Source organism: Gymnodraco acuticeps, unplaced genomic scaffold, assembly GCF_902827175.1.
Source record: "Gymnodraco acuticeps unplaced genomic scaffold, fGymAcu1.1, whole genome shotgun sequence".
In the NCBI taxonomy this organism is placed as follows: domain Eukaryota; kingdom Metazoa; phylum Chordata; class Actinopteri; order Perciformes; family Bathydraconidae; genus Gymnodraco; species Gymnodraco acuticeps.
Window position 1 is genome coordinate 598,908 of NW_022990368.1, and position 11,280 is coordinate 610,187.

The 11,280-nt window shown below is 41.3% G+C and overlaps 1 pseudogene; it reads right to left on the reverse strand.

The window, feature by feature from the left end:
* Window positions 1-5,810: 5,810 nt before the first annotated feature.
* Window positions 5,811-10,544, reverse strand: LOC117551403 (annotated as a pseudogene).
* Between the last annotated feature and the right edge of the window lie 736 nt (window positions 10,545-11,280).

Genomic DNA, 11,280 nt, shown 5'->3' on the forward strand with positions numbered 1-11,280 from the left:
ATTTTGGAGCCAGGATAGCAAACCGACGTGTTTTTGCTGATGGGAACTTGGGTCCCCTTCACAGTGCGGGTGCAGCGAGCTGTTTGGCTGATGCAGAGCAGAGTGTGCACGTGATATACAGGACATGGTACAGTTTAACCATGTCCTGGATGTAGGAAGGGCCAGATCCATTCGCAGCATGGTACGCAAGTACCATTGTCTTGAAGTGGATTCTAGCAGTTACTGGAAGCCAGTGAAGGGAGCGGAGGAGCGGCGTGGTGTGGGAAAATGTAGGAAGGTTGAAGACCAGACGGGCCGCTGCATTCTGGATGAGCTGCAGAGGTCGGATGACACATGCAGGTAGACCAGCCAGGAGGGAGTTGCAGTAGTCTAGGCGTGAGATGACAAGAGCCTGGGCCAGAACCTGCGTCGCTTTCTGGGTCAGGTGGGGACGTATCCTGCTGATGTTATAAAGCGTGTATCTGCAGCAGCGGGTTGTAGCAGCGATGTTTGACAGTTTGTTATCTAGTGTCACACCCAGATTCCTTGCAGTCTGAGTCGGGGAAACAATAGAGGTGCCGATGTTGATTGTCAGGTCAAGAGTGGGACAATCTTTTCCCGGAAGGAAAAGCAGTTCAGTCTTGTCAAGGTTGAGCTTGAGGTGGTGAGCAGACATCCACTGAGAGATGTTCGCTAGACAAGCAGAGATGCGTGCAACGACCTGGGTCTCTGAGCAGGGAAAGGACAGAATTAATTGGGTGTCGTCAGCGTAGCAATGGTATGACAAACCATACGGGCTAATGACAGATCCGAGCGAGTTTGTGTACAGGGAGAAGAGGAGGGGACCAAGAACAGAGCCCTGAGGGACCCCTGTAGTTAATTGACAAGGGTCGGACCTTCTCCAAGTTACCCTGTAGGTACGGTTTTTGAGGTATGAGGTGAGGAGGGAAAGTGCAGAGCCTGAAACTCCAAGTTCTTGGAGAGTGCGAAGGAGGATCTGATGGTTCACCGTGTTGAATGCAGCAGACAGGTCCAGAAGGATGTTGACAGAGGAGAGGGAGGCTGCTTTAGCAGTGTGCAGTTCCTCAGAGACAGCAATGAGAGCAGTTTCTGTGGAGTGACCTGCCTTGAAACCAGACTGGTGCGGACCCAGAAGGTTGTTCTGATGGAGATAACAGGAGAGTTGTTTAAAGACAGCGCGTTCAAGTGTTTTAGACAGGAACGGGAGGAGAGAGACAGGCCTGTAGTTTATAACATCGGACGTGTTGAGAGTGGGTTTCTTTAGGGGAGGATTTACTCTTGCCTCCTTGAGACTGTTTGGAAAGTGACCAGAAGTTAGAGAACTGTTGATTAAATGGGAGAGAAACGGTAGAATATCCAACCCATTCTCATAAAAAAACGTGTAATAACTACGTTGGTCCACAACGTAGGACGTAGTATTTCTACAAAAACGCCTCTGAAATTGTAAAATACCTACGTTTTTTTTCACCAATGACTGGCGTCTATGTCACGTGATCTTCAAATTTCTCCCTGCAGAAAAAAAAAACATGGCCGAACTTCGTTTTATTCTCGGTGTAAAATGCCTATTTTAAAGTTAGTTTGGCCATTAAAATGCCTTTTGATGTCATTTGATGCGAGAAATATGAGTTGTTATTTCAGATTATGTGTGCAGTGGATGCACATGATCATTGCTAGTTATTATGAAGATTACTTCAGGAAATTGTGTCTACACAACGTTTTCATTGTCACCAAGGTGGTTGCTAGGGATGCTGCTATCGATATTATTTCTGTTATGTTGTGTAACTGTTTAATGGTGTTATCTTTATTGCTACCCCCTTCCCCGTCAATGTATAGTGTTGGTCCACAGCGCAAACGTATTAGTTTAACAAAATCTGCATCTAAAATGGTGGCATAGATAGCCTACGTTATGTTCCCCTGTGCAATTCTCCATTTACTCAACAATAACACATAATTATCCTTGTGTTTATTTATTTGTTTGATTAATTAATAAACACAAGTTGTAGTCCGTCAGGAGGGTGGGAGCAGCTCATTTGCTTTACAGAATATTACACCCGGAAGTAAGTATTCTCTCCTCTTCGCTTGACAAACCCCGTGATAGTCCTCAAGCTCTGTGATTGGAGAGTGTGCCGAGCATCGAACAGCACTTGAAATGGGATGGAACCACGGCAGAATGTCTAAAACTGGATTTGAACGGGTCCACCCCGTCCCCCCCTCCCCCACCCCGTCCCCAGAACTACACATGCTGGCTATTGTGTTTCGCAACATGTTCTCTATCTATGGCACGTCTCTACTAGGAGTGTAGTTTTAAAAGACGTTTTCGTATTTCCCATAATAAGAAGTGGCCAGTATTAAACTGTGTACATCCCTGGAGGTTTAAGGGATAGGAAACACTCAAATGTAAAACATATAATTAATAAATGGGTGAAAATTGCTTGTGCCCATAATGGGTAGCATTACCCACATGCCAGCTAAGGTCAGAAGAGCTTTATTTAACAGCTGGTCTTATGTGTGTGACCCCTCCTGTTGTTAATTGATGAGCCTGAAACATGCACTTGTCAAGGTTGAGAGGCACATTTTGCAAATATGGCAGTAGCCATCGATCATCTTAAGATAAGATATACTTTATTGATCCCAAGTTGGAAACATTTGCGTTACATCAGCATGTGTAACAGTTGTAAATATGCAGTGGTGTTTATTTGTAAATCATTTAGTATAATCACACACATTTTGTGTTTTATATTTAATAATTCTTTGTTCTTTATTTATTGATTGTTCAATACCTGACAAGGCCGGAGATGAAAAACTTTGGTCGCAGGTTCCTCAACAGTGCATTACAAGACATCTATCAATATGTGTGTACCTCCACCATTAAACTGTCGTATTCTGCACATGTATTATACTATCTACATACATCTTATATAAGAGTATAATACATATGTATAATATCAGTTAAAATAAGTGCTTCAACATAGTTAACATTGCTGGAGGTATACACAAAGTTTTTCATTCATTGCATAACTACACCGTTTGTGTATATGATATGTCAATAAACCTTAGAAAATCTTGAAAGGGATGTGCAAAATAGTCATTATATACAGTCTTTAATTAACTATTAGTAGAGAATAACGAGTAATGAATATACTTTATAGGGATCCTATTAATATCTAATAATAAAATAATGAAATTCAATAACATGCTTTAACCACTAGGTGTCCCTTTATATCAGCTGTGCACCTTTATGGTGTAAATACAGCCTATCTACCAATTGGATCAAATATAAAAGTCAGCCGAATTAGTGTTGATACTGCAAGGAGACGTATTGTGTGAAAAGAAATGTAAGATGTTGTTTAATGGCTGGTATATTTATGATCCATGTCACGTTTTCAGTGTTAGCGGCAGTTCCTCATGTTTGTCTAGAAGTCTTCTCATCAGGGCTCTATAAATAGAGAACTACGGCAGATATGTAATATTTAATGCAGCCAAACCGTGTATTACAATGCCGTTATGTGATGACTTTCAAAGAGAAAAGCAAGCACACTCGGAATAAAGTATTTTCGGTCTGTTTCCGGTATTTGTTTATGACGATGTGATGTGAGATGTGAGACTGGACTTGCACAGGGGAAAATAACGTATATGCCACAATTTTAGATGCGGATTTTGTTAAACTAATACGTTTGCTCTGTGGACCAACACTATACATTGACGGGGAAGGGGGTAGCAATAAAGATTACACCATTAAACTGTTACACAACATAACAGAAATAATATCGATAGCAGCGTCCCTAGCAACCACCTTGGTAACAATGAAAAACGTTATATCGACACAATTTCCTGAATTAATCTTCGTAATAACTAGCAAACTAAAGATCATGTACATCCACTGCACACATAATCTGAAATAACAACTCATATTTCTCGCATCAAATGACATCAAAACGCATTTTAATGGCCAAACTAACTTTAAAATAGGCATTTTACACCGAAAATAAAAACGAAGTTCGGCCATGTTTTTTTTTTCTGCAGGGAGAAATGTGAAGATCACGTGACATAGACGCCAGCCATTGGAATGAATGGTAAAAAAAAACGTAGGGATCTTACCATTTCAGAGGCGTTTTTGTAGAAATACTACGTCCTACGTTGTGGACCAACGTAGTTATTATTACACGTTTTTTTATGAGACTGGGTTGGAATATCAGGAGGGATAGTCTGAAGGAGGTTTGAGGGGATAAGGTCCAGAGGACAGGTGGTAGGGGGCGGGCAGAGGTAATGAGGGTAAGAACCTCACTTGGAGAGAGAGGGGGGAAAGGAGGTTAGTGTGTGGGTGAAAGGTGGGTCTGGTGACCCAGTGGTGAGTAAAGGTGAGTCAGAAAAAGAAGAGCGAATATCATCAACCTTTTTTTCAAAGTGGTTAACAAAGTCGCTTGACAGAAGGGAGGAGGGGGAAGGGGCTTTGGGAGGGTCCAAGAGGGTGGAGAAGATGGAAAATAGTTTTTTGGGATTGGAATAGGAAGATTGGATCTTATCTTGAAAGAAAGTGCTTTTTGCCTGAGAGATCGAAGCAGAGAAAGAGGAGAGCCTGATAGGTTAGGAGGTCGTCATGGTGTTTGGATTTCCAGTGTCTCATGATGGTCCAAATACTTTTTAACGTAAATAAACATTTTCTGATGTATGTTGTTGTACACTAATATTGTTAATAAAGACTTGTTTTCACAACATATCTTTCAAAAATCAGCATCACATTTTGGAAAATCAGCTTCACATGGTGCTCATATCCGCTCGGTAACGAATCAGCTTAATAGGGTCAGTAATTCACTTCAGAAACACTTTTTGTTATATTCCATGGAATGCTCTTAACATCCCGATAGCAATGAATAAATTAAATGCTTTGACAATAAATATATACAAATATTTCATCTGTGAAAGCCGTGGCGCTGTAAAAAGCAAGTCCCATTATCTGCCTCGGCCCGCAGATAATTGAATGGCCTACCTGCCTGTCAGCCTTCCATCTCGTGCACAAACTTATCTCGTGCCCTCATTGGTCATGTGCGAGTTTGTGTGTGTTGGAGGAGGGGCTCTGTAAGGAAGTCTGAAGGAAGCGGCAGATTTTTTCGGTTGTGTACTTTCAAATTCTAGTTTACTCGAGCTGGTTCTCCATTGTTACCTACCCTACCTTTAAGAAACAATACAGTGTAGAAACAATGCCTGTGCATTCCTGTTTTTTTTTTAACCATTATTGGTGACGTTATCCAATACGGATCATCTGGCTCATATTTCGACTGAGTTACATGACACAGGCAGGGCCGCCTTAATGCACGGGCTGATCTGGGCTGAAACCCAGGGGCCTACGGAGATCGGGGGCCTATCATGAGCCAATAAAATGTTCACGCAGTGCGTGTTAGCACAAATATATATTGAACAGCCCCCTTGAGAGTCAGTTTTCAACGGGCAGGGCGTCCCATTGACTTGCATAGAGCTCCCTGAATGACTACATGCACAACACGTGTGTGTGTGTGTGTGTGTGTGTGTGTGTGTGTGTGTGTGTGTGTGTGTGTGTGTGTGTGTGTGTGTGTGTGTGTGTGTGTGTGTGTGTGTGTGGTGTGTGTGTGTGTGTGTGTGTGTGTGTGTGTGTGTGTGTGTGTGTGTGTGTGTGTGTGTGTGTGTGTGTGTGTGTGTGTGTGTGTGTGTGTGTGTGTGTTCAGTTTAGCTCAGCTCATTTCCGGCAGCAGACCAGCAGGTCCTGCAGCATGGGACCTGGTGCTCTCTACACATGCAACTGTTACACTTGGTGCTCGTGGTAGAATACCTATTTTTTAGGCCTGTGCACAACCAGCACACACATCTCCTTCTGGTCGAGCCCGTGGCACGAGTGGTGATGGCGGTCTCGTGGTTTCTGCGAGGGCAGGAACATTGGTCTGTAACTCCACCACCATGGGAGGAGCAGCTGCTGTTCGCAGGGGGTGCTTTCTCCGCATGATCTGTGAGGACACCATGGATTAGCCCAGCTCTTCTAAGAACAACCTCCGTTTGTAGGTTCTTTGCTGGTTCCAGGAGGGATTTACTGCAGTGAACAGCACAAAAGCATTGAAGGCGGAGACATCAATGCAGTTGAAGAACAGGACAAGAGGCCACCGAAGTGTCCGCCTCCTACAGCTGTAGGTACACTCTAAAAACGAATTCAGACGACCTTTCACCTCCACTTAATTAAATGCATGGTTGCAAGATAAAAATGTGAGTTAATTGATTTAGATAAACATTTTAAGTTACAAACATTCATTTATAAGTTGTGTTGATGTAATAATGTTGGTAATTACATCAACTTAATATTGTGTGTAATTTGAACTCTGATTTCTGCGTTAAGTGACTTAAAACTAAATTCAAGTTTTAGCAAGTAATGCAATTGGCTTGATAACTTAATTGTTCTACACCTTGAGTTAAGGATTTCAAGTCCACTCCCACTTAACATGCCTGGACAAGTTCCCACAGTTAAGACAAATAGAAATATACAAAGGACATTTTAAGGTGAGTGTCTTCTTTTGTCATTCAAATACAGTAGATAGCCTTGTAGTTGCACTGTATAGGCAAATTGCTGTTTGACCAAAATTAGCATTCTTTGAACTGTGAATAGTTCTGTGAGAGGATACAAAGTAGTAGAGGCTACTGTGAGAGTAAAAATACTTTGGTTACTATTGTGATATCGCTTTTTATTCAAAATGAATCTCTGTGAAGCAGATCAAGGACATGCTTCTTGAGGTAGGATCGTTATTTAGAGTTGTCATTGAAATGCAAGTTGTTGGCAGTCACGCATTCAGAATATATTAATTTAGGTCATTTATCTTTTTTTCCTTTTTCAAAAATAGCACAATACAATTGAAGTTCGCAGAGAACTATAGCCATCCGCTGCCTTGTTGTGTACCTTGGAGAAAAGGAAGAGGACCTTTTCAAGGAGGTTAGCGACGTAATTAAAAATCTTGAAATAAAATAAAATCCACGGGCAAAAGCACTGCTCTCTGTCAGTTACATTTTGAAGCATATTGCACTTTTGGCCACACCCCAATCAATAATATCTTAGCAACGTTCAGCATGGATAGGTGTTGACAGCAATGGCATAGGAAAAGGATTGTGTAACATTTAAAAAGTGGCTTCTGCTCTTCACTTAACCAGTTCAAGTATTGTATGGAACCAGCAAAAAAGATGAGAAGGTACACTAAAACTTGGACGGTTGTGATTGACAACATCTGTCCACATTCATTTAAACACTAGGCAAAGTACTCAAAACCACCTCTGTGTGTCTTCAGGACCACATTGCCATGACGACACACACATGCAGACTCAATAGGTGAAAACAATACCAGCGTTGCTTTAGCAGTTGGTAATAATGGCTCTGAATTCGCTAAGAGTGACAGTTTAAAAAGTATGCAGTTACCTAATTCATTACCTCTTATGCGCTATCCTATTATTTAATGTGCTTCAAAAGGACATGAATATCACCTTCATCAGTGGCCGGTCCACCCAGGATCTGACCATACGATGGCAACCATCGTGGTCGAGGGAAACAAATGAATGAGCAAGCATTCTGCGTTAAATGTGTTCATACTGTTTGAAATAATGACTGTCGTCAGTGTAAACATCTTTGTTACATCTTTTGTAAAATGGATGTGTGTGATCTGCAGATTGGTGGCCATTGAGAGTTTGTTTCTGTAGTTTTACAAAAACTTTACAGATTTTACATATTTGGCACTGGTTTTAAATATGCAAAGGCCTCTAACTTCGATGTGATGGCAGCATGTATTTGCTGTGTCCCCATTTCCCATGGTAATATGGCTAATGTGTTTATTTATTATTTGTGGGGCAATTTAAATTTGTGTTATTTATATATTTTTTTCAATATTTAAATGAAACTCAGCGCAAGTTCTTTCAGGAAGACTGGGTGTATATACATTCACTCCGCAGCTGCATATAATCAGCTCATCACAGGCGTTCTCTTTAACCTATTACATTTCACCTCATTCTCCAGCAGCCAATCAACGTGCAGCCAAACTATAAAATGGTTCTCCTCTCTCCTGCAGTCAGCTGTGATTTCAGGTGTTCATGCACCTTATCATATGGCATGTGTCAATAAATGTTCAAACAAAATGAATTCTCTCCTCATTGAAACATCATGTGTTGAAATAAACAACTGCAGTTCAAAATAAAAAGTGAATTGCCTAACATTTTTGTTGTGGAATCAATTAATTTCTTCAAAGGCAAAAACATGAAAAAGCTAAGAAAAAAAACTATTGAATACAATATATTTGGAGCAACTTAATTTATAAATGGTTGTCAACTTAAAAACGTGTGTTCACAATGATGGTAATTTAGTACATACAACTTACAATTCCTTTTAAATCATGTGGTAAAACTAGTCGGAACAACTTCATTTTTTGAATAATCAACTTCAAAACTTGTGTTTATAATACCAATTATTAAGTAAGTGGTAATTGAAAACACCTCTGATTGTAGAGGAAAAGCCTTCTCCCCTAACTCAAATAACTTTGTTGCTTTAAGACAATTTCATTAGAAGTTGTCTTAACTCAATAAACATTGATGCAAACTGTTGCGTTGATTTTCTTTGTTGAGTGTACTGACCACCTACAAACGATCAAGGAAAAACATAGAATATAAATAAATAAATATCCTTCCTCAGCATTCACAAGTATTTTATATAATTCATTATTTATATAAATGCAAGAAATATGTCTAATGAATGATAAGCACTTATAATAAATACATAGTTATCTCAAATAAACACATGCAATCAGTGAGAATAAATAGACTACGTTTGGAATCAATTCATATAGTAATAAAAGCATATAATCTAATACCTTGTCAAGGTTGTCCACGCCACCCTTGCAGCGATTGTAGTCAATGATGACTTGTGGTTTCTTCTTGTCATCGTGATGTACAGCTGGCTCTCTGTGTTTGCTGCTCAGAAGTAGGACATTTCTTCCCCGCCGCGGGATGTAGCTGACTGCTGTGGTGGTGGTTGTGAATGCAAACACAGATGACAAGACAGCTCTCTGCTTAGTCTGCTTCTGTTTGGGGGGAAGCTCAGGCTTGTTTGCCCTGATGGTCCCTACCAGGGCCACTTTTTTCTTCAGAAGCTCCTGGGCAAGTGAGTAGGAAGTGAAAAAAATTGTCACATGTAAGTGTGACACCCTTGAGCCCCTCAGTCATGTCCAGGATGACTCGCTTTCCCTGGCCCTTCTCCGGAGATTCACCAGCGGCTTTTCCAGTATACACCTGGCACCTCCAGGCATATGATGTGGCGACATCTGCGGTGATCCAGATTTTCAGCCCGTACTTCGCTGGCTTGCTGGGGATGTACTGCCGGAATTTGCAGCGGCCTCTGAAGGCTACGAGCTGCTCATCAACACAGATGTCTTCCCCTGGATTGAACAAGAATGGGAGGCGCTCTGTCCACTTCTCCCACATATTTCAGAAAGCTGTAAGCTTGTCCTTCTTGTATCGAGCTGGACGAGTGAGTCGGTCATCGAATCGGAGGCTGGCGCTTATCATTTCAAAGCGTTTGTGGGACAGGGTGGCCCTGAAGATTGGTCTTCCACTCTGGTCATCCCACAGGCTGCGGGTAGTGTAGTGGACATTTCTTATGTTACCTTATATGCTAAAACCAAATGCTTCTAAAAGCATTGTCTAACACTACTGTACCATTTCTTCATATGTGCTGTTTTCTCTGCATACTCTAAAGAGGGTCATTAATCTCAAGCGCTTCAAGGCCACAGGGCTGAGTTGGCAGACTATGCTGATACTCCTCTTCACACTAAGTTTGAACTTCCATATGCTGATAACCGTTATACTTTCGACAGCTACACATAAAACTGTCTGCCCGCCCTATCTTGTATATAAGCTTTGCTATTTTGTGACTATTGCGCACACTCCTGCAGACTATCCTATACTCTGTGAGACCTGTGCCTTCGAGGCGCCTCGAATAAAGAACCAGAAAGACAACTCTGTTTGTTTCACCAGTTTATTGATTGATCATTCTAATTGTATATCTCCACAGTATTGACTAGGTCTAAGATTTCCATAACAGTAGATTCCCCTTTGGACCGGTACACACCCGCCAGGATGAGAAGTCCCATGTAAGCCCGAATCTCTTCAGCATCCACATCGTTCCATCCTGACACTGAACGCCTCCCATAGAGATTTGTCATCTGTAAAATTAGCTGAATCATGTCAGGAGTGAAGAAAAGGTCAAAAGAGGATGCCACATCATAAATTCTTGATATGGCATATTTTGTGGGCCCTGGAATCATGCCGGTGGGTGCCTGAATGTAGCGCAGCGTCTCGGCATGAGATGGAGACCGGACTTGCCCATTTTTCCCTGTCCACTCACTGCTAGGATCCTCAGTGTCCTCGCCACTTTCAGACAAACATTCAGAAGCACTCTCAGTTGTGGAGGATTCCAGAGATAATTCAATGTCAGACTCGGAGCTTGTTTCTTCAGAAGAAGAGTCATCGCTTGCAGATGAAGGCTGCATGTCCATTTCTACGGCCTCTTCTGCAGTGAAATGCCTCTTAATTTTAGCTCCTACTCTTGGCTCCAGGACTTTCTCCTTCTCTGCTCACTCATGAAATAACCCCTCGGCCAAACTGCATGTTAACATTTGGCTGTGAAAGCAGCCAGGTGCGTAAACAAACTAACAGTTGTTTTTTGTTTTTTAATTACTCGAGCAACTCTTCAAAGACACATGAAATGCATCCTTCAAAAGATCAAAAGATGCCCTTTTTTTACCCTGAAATGATCAGTGCATGTTTACAGATACACACAAGATGCCCTTTTTTTTACCATGAAATGATCAGTGCATTGTTACAGATACACACACACACACACACACACACACACACACACACACACACACACACACACACACACACACACACACACACACACATTGTTGGGGCCCCGAAATGCTGACATTACAAAATGCATGGTTTTATACTGCAATGGCAGTGAGATCAAAAAAGGGGGTTTGAATGGCAGTCAATGAGGCATTTTTTGCCACGAAGGTGTCCAGAGGTATTATCTGATACTACGTAAAAAATAATAATGCAGTCAAATCAATTTTGTTGCTAATCTTTGACATATCCAAGACTCTAATAACCACCAAAGCCCCATCCCTCTACTAATTATTATATTGAAACAATTTAAGGTTTTGTGTTTTTTTGTAATAAATAATGCAAATAATTAAACAGGCATTTAAAGGGTTAAAATCCAGAATA